This window comes from Neoarius graeffei, chromosome 8, assembly GCF_027579695.1.
Source record: "Neoarius graeffei isolate fNeoGra1 chromosome 8, fNeoGra1.pri, whole genome shotgun sequence".
NCBI lineage: Eukaryota > Metazoa > Chordata > Actinopteri > Siluriformes > Ariidae > Neoarius > Neoarius graeffei.
The window spans coordinates 37,382,647-37,399,332 of record NC_083576.1 but is presented as its reverse complement, the minus strand read 5'-3'; the positions used below and the strand labels follow the sequence as shown (position 1 = coordinate 37,399,332).

The 16,686-nt window shown below is 39.5% G+C and overlaps 1 long non-coding RNA gene across 1 annotated transcript; it reads left to right on the top strand.

The window, feature by feature from the left end:
- The first annotated feature begins 15,237 nt into the window (after positions 1-15,237).
- LOC132890602 (uncharacterized) lies at positions 15,238-16,477 on the top strand. The gene is made up of 2 exons (XR_009655220.1): positions 15,238-15,393; positions 15,747-16,477. It is a non-coding gene; the product is annotated as an uncharacterized LOC132890602 (long non-coding RNA).
- Positions 16,478-16,686: the final 209 nt, after the last annotated feature.

Sequence of the window (16,686 nt, the reverse complement as noted above, 5' to 3'; positions counted from 1 at the left end):
CCTTTTATTTTAAAAACTTTATCATTTTGGATTTGGAGAGAAGTTTATAAGAAATATCGAAATGTTATATAACAGAATTAATAGCTCTGTTGCTCTTGGGCATGTGTCAGTAAACCCACAGATTTACATAGAAGACTAGATGCCTTGTCCCCGTTGCCCGTCAACGAAGTCGAACGTCCGCACATGGTGGCCATCTTACCTCAGACAGCTGGCTTACCCATTACATTGTGTTGGTAGCAATATGTACTTTTCAGATGACCGTAACTTCCTCAAATTTCAATCGATATTCAAACGGTTTGGTTTGTTATATAAAAAAACAAACAGAAGTATGTATTTATGATATTAATGATGAATAATCATTTTATGTTTTAAAAACATACGCATAGCTTGGCGAAAATATTTCAGTATACTACAGACTGTAAGACAGGATGCATGCTGAAATTCCTATGCTGTGAGAAGCTTAACACTGCATACTTATAACTGCGGCCTTAGGACAAATAACCATACAATTTATTTCCAATTTTTAGTGAAAATATTTTTACATGTGATAGGGCCGTAGGGGAAGCTAAAGTTAAATAAACAGCTTACTCACTTCTGAAACTTCAGAAATACTTCATCCACCTCAAAAACCTAATGCACTCACATCATAGCATAATAACAAATGTAAACTCACATCATAGCATAATAACAAATGCACTGCCCGAGTAAGTAATAGTATAAAACAGTGACAGCGACTCACGGTAGTTTGTGACAAAAAAAGCATTTAATTAATCACATGTGGTTATACTTCCAAGGATAAAAAGATATCTTTACATTTACAAAAAGAACATTCAAAGCTGATTATCATGTCAAAGTCAATATATGTTAGCACAGAAGATTGAAATTTAATTTGACTAGGCTCCAATGTGCAGTTAAAATAAAACTAAACATACTGATATAAACATCTACAATTAAAACACACACAGACACACACATCATCTTGTTATCAAAGTCAGTACTTTGATTTCCTGTAAATCATAATGTGAGTGCTGGGCTATGCTGTGCTTGCGCAAGTCTTCATACCCCTTGTCTGTAGTAAGATGGCCGCCCTGTGCGGACTTTCTGGAATACGCGGTGAGGAATCTAGTCTTCTATGTAAATCTATGAGTAAACCTGCCAGAGACACACAAACTACAAACATGGACACTCAGAACTACAAGCCCCAAGATCCACAACGCCCTCTGTCACCAGAGTATTAATCACAGCTGACACTCATTTCCCTAATTAGCTCTTTCCCTACTTAAGCCACTGTCAAACACCACTCTAATGTGAAGTATTGTTCTGTTTCATCCAGTTTATGCCAAGCTATCAATCGATTGGCTGACTTATTTTGTTTATACTCTTTGTCTCATCTGTTCTATGTTGCTTGCTGATCGCCTGACCCTTGCTTGCTTCCTGACCTTGCTTCTAGTCTATTGTTTTGGTATCGGTGATAGTCTGCTACCCTGCTCTCCTCTGCACTTACATTTGTAAGTGCCTGCATTCTGCCAGCATGGTACTTGTTCAAGATTTGGAATCAAGAGGAATTTGTCAAGGATGCGGTAGCTCCCATTTATTGTTCATAATGGTTGCGCAAACGTACCTATTTTTGATTAAAATAGATAAAATTGAAGGCCTAAATATATTTGGAAGTCAGTCAATTAGTGGATGATACAACTTCTTATTTTAAAGAGATTTTTTTTTTTAAATGAAAACTCAAATTCCTTTAGCCTTACAGTTGATAAATATATTCTTGAAAGTGTCAGGACTACAGTTGAATGTAGACAAATGTGAAATATTAATTTTACATGATGTCCTGCAACCATTATAAAATATAAGTACTTAACCTCTTTCTTAATCCTTAGGTATGGTTATTTCTAAGGATAAAACAATTGAGGATTTGAATATTGGAGAGAATGTAGATAAATGTAAGTCAGCTATGAGTAGGTGGTTGCAAAGAGCTATTACAATCTGGTGGTATTAACCGAAATGGATGGACTGTCTAGACTTATTTATCCAGCTTTTTATATCCGCAAACATGATTTTAACTCGATCAACAGTGTCAACTTTAACTTCATATGGAGAAAATAAATGTCTTCACATTAGGAAAAATGACATGGTTAAAAATTATGAAGGGGGGGGGTGTTAAAGCTATTGACTTTAATAAAAAAAAAAAAATAAATTATGAACAGGGTTTTAAAATTAATGGTTACAAACACTTTTTATTAGGAATGGGCATTCTTTTTGGTTTATTATCCCAAATGGAATCTTTCAGAAAATGGGGGGGGGGGGGAAATGGACTTCTTTCTTTGATGTGATTTTTGACATTAACTTGGTACCAGTTAAACTTTCTACTTTTCCTCAAGTGTTACTCTATTGGAAGCTAATCTATAAACATAACTTCCCTCCACATAATGCACCAATTTGGAATAACATGCATATTACTTGGCAGAAAATCTTTTTGTGTTTTTGAAGAATTGGGGTCGAGAGGGATTTAGGCAATTGCTCATTTCTTGGATGACAGTGGAAATGTATTACAACATGGAGAATAATTTTTTTTTTTTTTTTTTTTTGTCAAACTTCAATCCAAATGCACAGTTAAACTGTAATATTTATAAAAGCCATACCACTTTCTCTGAGGTCAGTGGTCAAAGACATTGTTTATTCAAAGGTCTTTCTGGGACTAAGACAGCTTTGCATTGAGGGTGTTGATTTCTGTGACCTATGAATGTTCCAACAAAGTTGTTGGATACATGTTGATGCAGGAATGTCATCCTAATCCAATCAGAAGATTTCCATATTCTCAAAGGAGTTGAAGAAGTAAAGAATGTCACCCCCCCCCCCCCCCCAAAAAAAAAAAAGCGAAGTAAACTTTAAAATCTTAAATGAAATCTATCCGATAAATGAATTCCTAAGATTTAATTTTGATGTAAATAATTGTATTCTGAGAGAGAGAAACTGAGGATCTGGAACATGGAGGGGGTTAAATTGTGACTTGGTACAATCTTTCTGGAACAATATGCAAAGCTAGCTGCAGTCCAAAAACATTGATTTGTCTCCTCTCGGAGTGTAAACATGGTCAAATCTGGTGTTTTTTGGTAACAGAAATCTAGATGTTGATGGTTTTATTAATACTTAAATTCTTTATACATAACTGCAGGTATTTTAAAACAAAATCCTGTCTGATTAGGTGGAGAAATGAGCTTAAGGTCCTAAGTCGTTAAAGTTGATTAATGATAACAGCCCTTAAATTGGTTTCATTACTTGATAACTTTAAGTTAATGAGAGCCCTTTATATTTTGTGTTTAATTTTGCTCAAACAAAAGGAACTGTATATGACTTTGATATGCCTTGTTTGTACCTATGTTCTAAAAGGTTTGAAAGACAAAAAAACTAGTCCATTGTGCTGACATTTACGTCATTACTGTTGCACAATTAAAACGTGTCATGTCAGCCGGTCAGTAGTCTTCAAAATAATAAATGCATGCATGTATTTTTGTGATAAGTGCACATAATCAATAAAATACCTGCATCTTTCAGGGTGTTGGGAGTGGGTTAAATCAAGGCTGAATACTTTTGTCTTTGCTGCTGCCTTTTATTAAATCAAATTTGAGACTTTGATTTCTTTGTGTGACCGCAATGTACGATGGGATATATTGCTTGGTTAGTGACTATCGGTTGTATGCTACTTTTTGTGATGCATTGTGGGATACTTTCGCTACGTTCACACTGCAAGGCTTAATGCTCAATTCCGATTTTTTTGTGAAATCCGATTTTTTTGTGAGGTCGTTCACATTAACAAATATATGCGACTTGTATGTGATCCTCAGTATGAACGAAAAGCGACCTAAAGTGTTCCGCATGCGCACTGCAGGATATGACGACATCACACGCAGTGAGCATGGCCAGTGTTTACGGAAGTAAAACCGCCCGGTTGCGGTATGACTCATCCAATCTAGCTTGAATAGTTGCATCCCCCCAAATGGAAATCAGCTCCCTAACCTCTGCGTCCTTCCATTGAGAAGATTCAGAACCTTCACAGCCCGAAGCGTCCCTCGCATTGATGTCATGCGCAGGGGCGCAGATACGTTTTTTGAACTGGGGGGGACAAAAAACTGGGGGGGGGACAAAGCTGCCAGCAAACCAACCCCAACCCCGATATGCCTGTCAAACTTGTTGTTAGTAACCATAGCAACCAAGCTCGAGCTCGCAACCTGTGCAGTCTGCGCAGCTCAACCAACCGAATATCAGTCTTTGTTTTGTTTTATGTGAGTTGTTGCAACTATATGTATACACTGCTGTGCACCTCAATAAACCGAATGGTAATTAGTCTTTTGATTTTTCCGTGAGGTTTGCCTTATGCAAAGAAAGACAGCATAGACGTTTTTTCCTCCCTATAAGTAGGGGGGACCGAACGAGGTGAATTTAAATATGACTCGTCCCACCCTCTATCTGCGCCCGTGATTATGCGCCATGTTGTTGTAACTTTTTTTGAGAGACCCGCCGCCTACTTCAGCGCAGAATAGTGACGATTGTGGCTTGTTGATGACGTGTAAGTCGGATGAATGCGACCTGGCGGTTCAGACTGAAGTCGCATATGAAAAGAGCGGATAGGAATTGGAATTAGGACCACATATCCAAACGGCCTGGGTCGGATTTGAAAAAATCGGATCTGTGTCGTTCATATTGTCAATAAAAGATCGGATACAAGTCACATATGGGCGAAAAGATCGGATTTGAGTCACTTCAGCCTGCAGTGTGAACGTAGCCTTTGAGTGCACTATATAGGGGTGTAATCATCCTTGCTATAGTTTCGGACAAAATGGTGTCCTTGCTATATAGTGCCCTATATAGTGAATAGGGAGTGATTTTGGACACGGGGATAACTGTGGGCTTTCTTGCATTTTGAAATGTGGTGAGCAAATTTGGATGATATGCAAAGTGCTTGTTCCTGAGTAGTGCACATGACACGAATCAACAGGCTTGTCTTTATGGTTTGAGGTTTTTTTTTTGTCTCTAAATAGAGGGCGTTTCAAAAACTTTGATATAACTCTGGGATAATTTACATCTCAAACCATTTTTTGAAACAGTGTATTATGAACTTCAATGGTTGCATGCTTTCTGCAGCCTATAACTCCCCATACACTGGTCTGTGCAAACCAAGCTTATGTTTTACAGACGTGCAGTTTGTGAACAGGCAAGGCAGGCAACTGCTTGGGGTCCCCTGGCCCAGGGGGGGCCCCTGAGAGTCAGGGCCTGAGGACTTTATTTATTTTGTTTTTTTTTAATTGTTCTTTACCATTTTGTATTTTCACATTTGGAATTTAAAAACTTTTGGCTTCATACTTTTTTTTTCCCGTTGGTGTCAGATTATTTACAACATATTGGTGATGAACACTGGTCAGAACCCCTGGAAATTTTTGCTTGGGGCCACAACAGACTCTCTAGAATCACCTCCATTTTATATTGCAGTCTTCCTATAAAAAGGCTGGGGGTGGGGGAGAAAGAGAGACATTCACTCAGTTTATGAATGTTGGCACCAATTATTTGCATAATTTTGGTGGATTAGCAGCAAAATTGACAATTTTATTGGGTATACATGACTTTTTTTTTTTCTTCTTCCATTGGTTACAGGGGGTGTTCTATTATTTGCATCTTTTGGAGCAATATTTTTCCATTATTGCCACTTTTCCATGGTATTCCATTTTTTATATATATATATATATATATATATATATATATATATATATATATATATATATATATATATATATATATATATAATCCCCCCCCCAATTCTCAGCAGTCCATAACCCACCAGTTGAGAAACACTGCTCTATAACCATGGATGTGTTTGGACAGTCTTGGGAGTGAAGATTGATTTGATTTTTTTTTTTTAAAGTAAGTTTCACATGCATTTTACAAATGCAACTAAAATAGCCATTAAATTGAACCACACAAAGATGTAAGTACTGCAAAGGTGGTAACACACGTTTAATTCAGAGATTCTTATACTTTTTAGGCAAATGACCCCAGGTCTTAGCCACCCCTTTTTTTTTTTTTTTAAATTCCAGAATTATAATTTAAGACTACAGCAACACTTGTATTCATGTCATATGTGTAACAAGTGACTAAAAACCAAAGGATTATTCCTTGCACTGACTTACAAGTCTAGTGAGATGTGTTGTGTTAAAGGAAAATAATCCAAGTTGGAGTGTTCTGATATGGCCCAACACAAAGCAGCAGAGTCTGACTTATCGAGCAACTACGTCATGGCCCGTTGCATTCTGGTTGGTGGTTGCTATGTTTTAGGATACAACTTTTCAAATCGTTCAGCTGTAGTTTCAGTTGTTCCCTCAACAGCTTCTCTCTTCTCTTTTGGTTAAGGAAACAAAAAAGCAATTTGTATGGTGGCCCTGAAGGGCAAATCATGACCCCAAATGGGAAAACGCTGCAGCAAATCACAACACAATGACAAATAAGGAATCCCAGCAAAATGCAATGACAAATAGGTAATCACAAAGACAAATAATGAAACACGATGGCAAAACACAACCACAAAGCAGAAAACACAACGATGTTAACTTGAACCGGAATCAGTAGGAACATGCTCTCAACAAGGATAAATCACTGATTGGATGAATGCACACTCTTTGTAACTGGAAGAAAATGTGCAACCCAGACATGGAAAGAAGGAATATTGATGAAGTGAAGGTAGATGTGTTCTGTGATCTTTCCACAATTGGGTCAATATATTTCAGTATCCAAGAGTAGCCTATAACTTCTTTGCCATATGTCTGTGAAGGTTCTCAGTAATCTGTGGGTGCAAGAGAAGGCAGTTGGACTTGCTTGAAACTCTTGATGTTTCACCTCTCATCTGAAAGGCTTCTTCAGTTCTGTCTGAGTAGGGGGGAGTTCCAGGTATTTATCATCTAGTGGACCAAAAACAACTCGAAGGAGAGTTGTTGAGGTGGTTGACCCTCTCAGTCATCTAAGATGATGCATAAAGGGCTTTCCCCAAAGCGTGGCTACATGGTGCTCTGCCGTGTTGCGATGTCAGCACCGCATGGTCACTTGCACGCCCCCCAAAAAAACATCATTTAAACAATGCAGACTACTTTCTGCACCTAAATATTGCCTATTCCCCTCTGAAAATGAGCAGTAACTATAGAAATAGGAAGATATAATATATAGGTCTAAACTATCCTAGTACTCAACCTAGAAGTGAAAATAAAGGCTTTTGCTGTGTGTACTGGCTGCCATTCGCAACCATACGTAAAGCCACATTTGCATGTCACTAGATGGTGCTTTTGCATCAGTTGACCTTGGTTCTGTTCCTGGCATTGGAAAATGAGGTGGTGTGCTTTGAAGTGTTTTCATTTCAAATCTAATTTTGCCCCTTACATATTTGACAAGGTAAAAAACAGCAAATTTAATAATGTTGAATTGTGCCTAAATTAGCCTTCAATGCCACTAGAATGCACCATTTGAAGTCTGTAGTTTCAAAATTTCTTGGGGGAGCATGTCCCCAGACCCCCCAAGCAGCCTTCAGGGCCCTCCGGGCCAGGCTCCACATCAGTAGCACCGCTCTGATATTGTTTTCTGGGGAATGCCCTGATAGACACGAGTGTTTTATTGGGAATATGCCACTCATATTTTTCATAGGAGCTGCTACATCCAGGACATGCAGTACCAAAACCTTGATACATGTCACTTGTGAGGAAATTGAATTGTTTTGATAAATTTGGGTACTTTTTGTTTGTGTCTATATAATAAAAACAGTACATCAGATGTTGGCTTGAAGATGGGAAGTTTTGTCGTATTGAAAAACTGGCATTTTTCATGCAAAAATGCATCACGGATCTGAACGACATTTTCCAATAATTCAATCCGATGATGTCGCTCCCAGTGTTTTTCCCGCTGACTAGATGCGTGCTGTCAAAATGGCAAACTTGTTCAAAACTAAAATTCTTTTGATTAACTTTTTTGTGGATGTGTCCATACAACATAAAGAACATTACACGTTGGCACGACAATATGAAATTTATAAGGAAAAGTAAAGTAAGTTTATCAGTAAACAAATCCTCGCTGCCATTGTGAGCAAGACTGGCATTCAACAATGGAAAAACACAAAGGCTACGCTTGATTGGTTTATCAGTGTTCCGAATATAGACCAATGTTCATTTATTGCCTTCGATGTAGTAAATTTCTACCCATATATTTCACATAAGCTCCCTGGATTTCACAACTGACTACATCGATATTTCATTGGAGGTTAAATAAAATCCTGTACACAAAATCATTACTGTTTAATGAAGGCACGCCATGGACTAAAGAACTCCTCAAACTCATTTGATGTAGCAGTGCATTCCTTCAATGGAGCGGAGACTTGTGAATTGGTGGGGTCGTACCTTTTGTGCAAATTACCTGGGAATATCAGAGAGCAGGTGGGCCTGTACAGAGACAATGACTTGGGTATATTCCAGGAAACACCACAAAAAAATAGAATCAAGATACATATCTGCAGAGTATTCACAGAAAATGGCCTAAAATTAACCTTGGAGGCCACCAGGAAGATCATTGATTTCCTCAGTGTCACATTGAACTTGAGCAAAGGAATCTTGAGCCATACTCAAAGCCTAACAACACCCTGTCCTATGTACGTCATGACAGTAACCATCCGTCATCCATCATCAGGAATATCCCATTAGCGATCAATAAAAGGCTCAAAGAAATATCATCAGAGAATTCTTTGACGTAGTATTGCTTTAATATCAACAAGCGCTAGAAAAAAGCGGCTTTGACCATTGTCTAAATTACAACTCAGCTGATGACCAAACGTGCTGAGGGGAATAAAAGAAAAAGATGTAGAACCATCACATGGTATCATCCACCCTTTTGTATAAATGTTGCTACCAATGTGGGAAAAAAGTTTCGAAATATGGGAAAGAATGGTGAAAGGATGGTCAGTCTTGAAGGAAAAAAAAATTCAACAAAAACACCTTGAAAATAAGCTGTTCAAGTAAAGTTTATTTTTATAGCCCTTTTAACAGTAGACATTGTCGCAAAGCAGCTTTACAGAAAATTAAAGATTTTAAACATAAACTAATTTTATCCCTAATTTATCCCCAATGAGCAAGCCTGTAATTTATTAGCTTTTTTTTTGCCATAGCAAGATATATATACATATACACATACATACATTATGGCTTGGAAACCACTACAGCTTGCACCAATTACAGTGGTCCCATTGTACAATCTGCATGTTTTTGAACTGTGGGGGAAACCGGAGGAAACCCACACAGACACGGGGAGAACATGCAAACTCCACACAAAAAGGCCCGTCAGCCACAAGGTTCGAACCCAGAACCTTCTTGCTGTGAGGCGACAGTGATAACCACTACACCGTCATGGTGGCAAGGAAAAACTCCCTCAGACGACATGAGGAAGAAACCTTGAGAGGAACCAGACTCAAAAGGGAACCCATCCTCATTTGGGTGATAACAGATAACATGATTATAAATAACTTGCTTCTATAACAGTGTCTTACAGAGTCACAAAATATAACTTTAAAACCAGGAAATTCATTATAGTTTTAACATGAAGTCTGTTTTGTTGAAGTTATAAACTGTTCATTGATGGAAACTTGAGTGCAAAACTGTTCATGACAACTGCAGTCCTAATATTAACAAGTCAACTGAAAACACACGCTGTTAGGTATGCCCAATGTCACCTAATGAGTAAGAACAGTATAAATTTTGCGCTGAGTGCAAGCAGGGACTCCAGCAAAACATAACATAATTAAAAGGGGTGAGCTGGAAGGTAATACAGACATGAGATCACCCTGGGACATAAAGCAGCCAGCCACTACGCTGTCAACAAACCTGAGCAAGAGAGTGTGTGTGTGTGGGGGGGGTGTTACCAAAACACTCTGCCTGAGGACCCTCCAGATCTACTCCTTTCCCAAATAAAACTATTAACAAAAGGCTTGACTAAACAGATATGCTTTCAGCCTAGACTTAATCACTGAGATTGTGTCTGCATCCCAAACACTACTTGGAAGGCCATTCCATAAGTGTGGGGCTTTGTAAGAAAAGGCTCTGCCCCCTGATGGAGCCTTCACTATATGAGGTACCAGCAGATAGCCTGTACCTTTTGATCTAAGTAGGCATGGTAGGTCATAAAGAACCAGAAGTTCACTCAGGTACTGTAGTGCGAGACCATTCAGTGCTTTAAAGGTCAATAGTAGTATTTTATAATCAATATGAAATTTGATTGGGAGCCAATGCAGTGTGGATAAGACAGGGGTGATGTCATATCTTCTAGTTCTAGTAAAGACTCTTGCTGCTGCATTTTGAACTAATTGGAGCTTGTTTATGCACTTATTGGAACATCCAGACAGTAAGGCATTACAGTAATCCAACCAAGACGTAACAAAAGCATGAACTAGTTTTTCTGCATCATGTAGTTAAATTATATTTCTTATCTCAGCAATATTTCTGAGATGAAGACAATTGCCCCATGAATGGAGAGTGCCTTGCGGAAAATGTCCTCTACCAAGCCACCGTAAACAGTGACAAAGGACAAGAAACCTATATTGGCCTTGCAGAAAACTTCAAAGTAAGATACCGCAATCACACGGCTTCCTTCCGAGACATGAAAAAAAGAAATGCTACAGAGCTCAGCAAACATATCTGGGGCCTCATGTACAAAGCTTGCGTACGCACAAAAAAGCTACGTACGTCACTTTCTGCGCAAACATTCGTATGTACAAAGATTGACTTGGCGTGGAAAAGTGCGGTACTCTACGCAAACCTCATGGCTGGCGTACGCACATTTCTGGTGCATCTTGGTACTTGGCGACACTTAGAGGCAGAGCAACGCAACTACATTTAGGCCTACTCGGTCAAGAGTCATGACATGGCGATAAGAGGCATCCAAAAATGCATCGGAACATCAGGATGCGTGAATTGAAATGTATGTCAGTCATACAACATTGTCGAGACACATAATGCGAGACTGTTGGGTAAATGCCAACAGATCCATCAACCATCCCTTCCATATTGTAATTACGGGAAATGAGAAACCCCAGCAATATCATTTCGATATTATTCCCATTGACTATTGGTTAATTAATTAAATTAAAGAATGCACATGCAGGACCATGCATTGCAGCTAGCTTAATAGATCTTCCTCGCGCATTTGCCTCGAGGTGTCAGACTGAAATATTATTAGTTGATGTTGCGTGGGGTAGCCTTATCACATAATTACCAAGATCGATATATGAAACGATTTCCAAGTGCGTACAAATCAGACACAACCGCGGTGTGTGGCGTGTTACACAATGTGGCGCAGCGGCACGGCGTGCCAATAATGGAGCGAGACCTGCCGGAGGACCCAGACCCTGGGCCTCACAACGAGGTGCCACAGCGACATGGCATAAAAACCCGGCAGCGCTTAATAGCCACAATGTGAAAAGGTAAGGACAGACGGGACACGGGACACCATTCATTTTTTAAGATATTCTTTTAATGTGTTATTCAGTTCCTTCAATTCCTCGCGTATTCCCTCGAGGTTGTCGTTAATCGCCTCTATCCCCTTTAAAATTTCCCCCTGCGACTCAAGGACTGCGCGCGTCAGCACCCGGCCTGTGGACCCGGCGACAGGGGCAGGCGGTGGAGAAGGGGGGCAGGTGACAGTGATGCTGGATCCGCTCGGCTGGGGGTCCTCTTCCTGCTCGGGTGGGATGGACTGGGGGCCTCCTGTTGTTCCCTGGCACCCTGCTAGAATACATTTGTCATTAAAATCCTATTGTGGAAAATATGTGCACATGTTTTATTTCTGGTTACATGTGGCTTGGAATATTGGGCCTACTAAGAGAGGAAGACATTTCCTCAAATACAGGGTGTCCCCGAAAAAATGTACACATTAGAGCACTAAAGGTGTTTTTTTGTTTTCAAAACCCATGTAACTCAAATAGACACTCATTGTGGCGCAGGCACTGCGGACGATGCGAATCATACCGTTATCTTGGTATAGGCTACATTCACATTCAGTGGCATACAATCAGTGACCGTTGCATGTCTCATAGCATACTCTTTGAACATCACTTTAATTGGAGGTGACAGAACAATTAAGTGATGTATGTGAATTCTATTACACTGTGCTAAAGGCAGGGATTAACGCGAATAAATGTTAATGTTAAATGTTAATAATAAATGTTAAATGTTAATTTGATTAACGCGAGATTTCTAACATTTAATTAACATTAACGCGTTAGTAAAAGTTGCCATGTCTTTTACCTAACGCAGGCCTTACTGCAGGTCTATTTATACTAATTAACATATTCAGTGTGGAATAATTGAGGGAGGAGACGGGGCGGGGAACGGGGCTCGTGCATGTGCGCGGAATTCCACGTTGACTGGGATGTACAACAGGAGAGTGCGTGGAAACCTTCGTACGCACTGATTGATACATCCGGATTTTTTTGGTCGTACGCAAATTTCCCGATTTTGACGTGCGCACATATTTAGTGGGAAATCCTCGCAGGTCTTTGTACATGAGGCCCCAGGTCACTGAAAGACACTAACAATCAGTTAACACTACAATGGAAAATAGTTGCACGCCCCAAGCCATACTTGAATGTAACAAAGAAATGCAGACTGTGCACAATGGAAAAGTGCTTCATAATATGTATACCTAATATGTGTACCTTAAACAAAAGAAATGAATTGGCCAGCACATGCTGACATGCAAGAAAATACCTATTTAAGAACAGTTGACAGTTACTCAGTTGCATGCACCTGAAGAGAAAGGGCGCAAGCTCTCTTGAAACACCAGAGCGCCTGGGGAGTTGCGAAATGACAGTAGCAATCAGAGGCGTTGCCAGGATGTCATGCTTGGGTGGACATTTGGTTTATTTGGGGGGGCAACAAATTACATTTCTTATTGTAGTGTATGTACAGTGGTGTTTGAAAGTTTGTGAACCCTTTAGAATTTTCTATATTTCTGCATAAATATGACCTAAAACACCATCAGATTTTCACACAAGTCCTAAAAGTAAATAAAGAGAACCCAGTTAAACAAATGAGACAAAAATATTATACTTGGTCATTTATTTATTGAGGAAAATGATCCAATATTGCATATCTGTGAGTGGCAAAAGTATGTGAACCTTTGCTTTCAGTATCTGGTGTGACCCCCTTGTGCAGCAATAACTGCAACTAAACGTTTGCGGTAACTGTTGATCAGTCCTGCACACCGGCTTGGAGGAATTTTAGCCCGTTCCTCCGTACAGAACAGCTTCAACTCTGGGATGTTGGTGGGTTTCCTCACATGAATTGCTCGCTTCAGGTCCTTCCACAACATTTCCATTGGATTAAGGTCAGGACTTTGACTTGGCCATTCCAAAACATTAACTTTATTCTTCTTTAACCATTCTTTGGTAGAATGACTTGTGTGCTGAACATTAACATTAGCCAATGTGAGAGAGGTCTTCAGTTGCTTAGAAGTTACCCTGGGGTCCTTTGTGACCTTGCCAACTATTACACGCCTTGCTCTTGGAGTGATCTTTGTTGGTCGACCACTCCTGGGGAGGGTAACAATGGTCTTGAATTTCCTCTATTTGTACACGATCTGTCTGACTGTGGATTGGTGGAGTCCAAACTCTTTAGAGATGGTTTTGTAACCTTTTCCAGCCTGAGGAGCATCAACAATGCTTTTTCTGAGGTTCTCAGAAATCTCCTTTGCTCGTGCCATGATACACTTCCACAAACGTGTTGTGAAGATCAGACTTTGATAGATCCCTGTTCTTTAAATAAAACAGGGTGCCCACTCACTCCTGATTGTCATCTCACTGATTGAAAACACCCGACTCTAATTTCACCTTCAAATTAACTGCTAATCCTAGAGGTTCACATACTTTTGCCACTCACAGATATGTAATATTGGATCATTTTCCTCAATAAATAAATGACCAGGTATAATATTTTTGTCTCATTTGTTTCACTGGGTTCTCTTTATCTACTTTTAGGACTTATGTCAAAATCTGATGATGTTTTAGGTCATATTTATGCAGAAACATAGAAAATTCTAAAGGGTTCACAAACTTTCAAGCACCACTGTATGTGTGTACAAGTCCCCCATTTTCGTGATCAGACGTGCTTCCCATGATTAATAGTGCATTCAGACGGGTATGAGCAAATTAATAGGACAAAGATTTCCTAAATGATAGTTGCTGGTGATTGGTTGAAGCAAAGTGGATAAAATAACATAATGGTGGGAAATCTGCACTGCTTGGAAGAGGTTTTGTTTATTGCTCTTGTGACATTTGCTACTTTTTATCATCATCGTCCTCACCATCATCATCTGCTTGACCCCAGGGAGTTGGGTAGCCCCACTGGGCTCTGAATCTGCTACAAATCCAGTAATGCAATTTGAACTATAAGATGTTTTGATTGAACTAGGTTTTGATTCCAGTAATTATCACCTACCAATGCTTCCAATTTCACAAATGGCCATTTGTAGTTCTTTACAAGAACAAAAATCTTTTGAAACTCTATTTTGCGGAATAATTTGGAACAGTCCATTTTTAGTTTTTTTTTATTTAAAAAAATACAGTTAGCATTGGAAGGTTCGTTCAAAAACAGTTGATTTGTACACTGACGGTTGATGACTTGAAAATTAGGACGATTGTCATTTCTATTGACTCTTCAGGAAAATCAGTGAAAAAAGTCATTTGCATAATAATTTGGAATGTAGTGTAAGTTGAGATCCATACTTACACATAAACATTCAGAGGGTCAAACATGAAAAAAACAGACACATGAAAAAAAGGTTGGGCTTCATTATGCACCATATCTGCATCTAGTGATAAAAGGAAAGGACCTGTCATTACATGGACTTGTGTGATTAATAGAAGCAATGGAACATTTTTATATCAATATTTTTTTCCCTTTTTTATGAATACAAACAGAACTTATAGGCTGCAATATAGGTGTATTAAAGAACTATACCTACTAGAGAACAAGAATAGTGGAAAATTGCTCTCAGTCTAGTTAGATAAGTGATCAGTTTCTAGTGTATAACCTGGAATATCTACAGTATTAGTCTGAGGTTAGATTTGGAAAATTCTAAAACAAATTCATTCATATCCAAATTCTTTGTTATTTGTTTTTCATGTGCCAGAATGACTAAATGTGTCTTCCTTGAATGCAGCATTGTTCTTCGGAGAGGTGTGAGAATGCGAGTCAGAGTAGAAAAAGAGCTTTCACATGCAGCTGATGACACACCAATGATGAGTGCGGTGACATACAGTTTATGCAGCATGGGGAAGGCCTCCTTGTACTGCTGGATGCATTTGCACACTTCAGAGAGGTTAGCATCTGTGCTTAGATTATTGACTAACAGTGTTTTTGCCACAGCAATTTCATTTTGTAAGCCCACATCATTAAGTTCCTGGCCTGCAAGCACTTGAAGTGGCTGTAGGAGAGAGGGGTCAAGAAAAGACACAGATTTGGGCAGGAGGAATGATGTCGCCTTCATTAAGTCAACATTTTTTTGACAGAACCTTGTCTCCATTTCCACAATAGCTCTGTCAAGAATGTTGTACATAGCCCTTTTAAATGCCTGATTAGGAGCACTTGCTAGGTTGTTGGAGTCACCATGCCCTATACTTGACAAAATAATGCTACCATCAAGCTGGGAGTTAACTGTCCGTCTCCTTTTAGGTGGATTAGGAGTGCTTCCACAGTGAGAGAAATGCTCCTCCCAGAAGGAGTCACAACGTAACTCCTTCAGTGTACTCAGTGAGGCTGCCACCACCTCTCCTGCAGTGCATAAATCTACTGTTTGTGACTGGAGAATTGAATTAGCTGGCTTCAGCGCACCAAGCACACGAAGGAGAAATCTACCAGTGTCAAAGAAGTTCAGGCAGTTCAGCTGGGTCAGAAGACCACACGCTTCTGTACAGAGGTCAAAAGGAGCAGTGTTATCGTCTGCTACCTCAGACAGAAGCTGCCTGATGGCATCCTCATTGTCAGCAATTGATTTTGTGACATCATGATGACTGGTCCATCAGATTTCAAGGAGTCTTTTCAGTGTGGGGGTGTCATATCTATGTACAACATAATGTCTGTGACAAAATGTGTTTATTGCACCAGACCAGTCAAAGAACTTCTTTGCTAGAGGCTCAGACTGCATTGCATGTACCACTGCCAGATGTAGTTGGTGATTGTAACAGTGGACATAAGGGATGTCTTTGCCAACTTTGCTCTGTAGCAAGGCCTGGACACCACCCCTCACTCCTGACATAACAGAAGCACCATCATAGCATTGGGAGACCAAATTATTTGCACTGTAACCCAGATCAGACAAATGTGAAAGGATTTGATTGCACATATATTCAGCATTAAGCTGGTCCAATTCAACTAAGCCAATTAAATGTTCCTCTGGAATGGAATTCCGGACAAATCGAATTATTATTGACAGGTTCTCAATGTTACAGCGGTCCCTGGTGCCATCACACTTGATGCTCATGCCAGGGGTGTCAGCCTCATCATATTTCCTTTTGATTTCTTTTAGAACCATTTTTGCCAGAGTTTCAATTATCTCGTTTTGGATGGTGTTAGACGTGTATTTAGCATTTTCGGGGATGCATTTTGCGATATC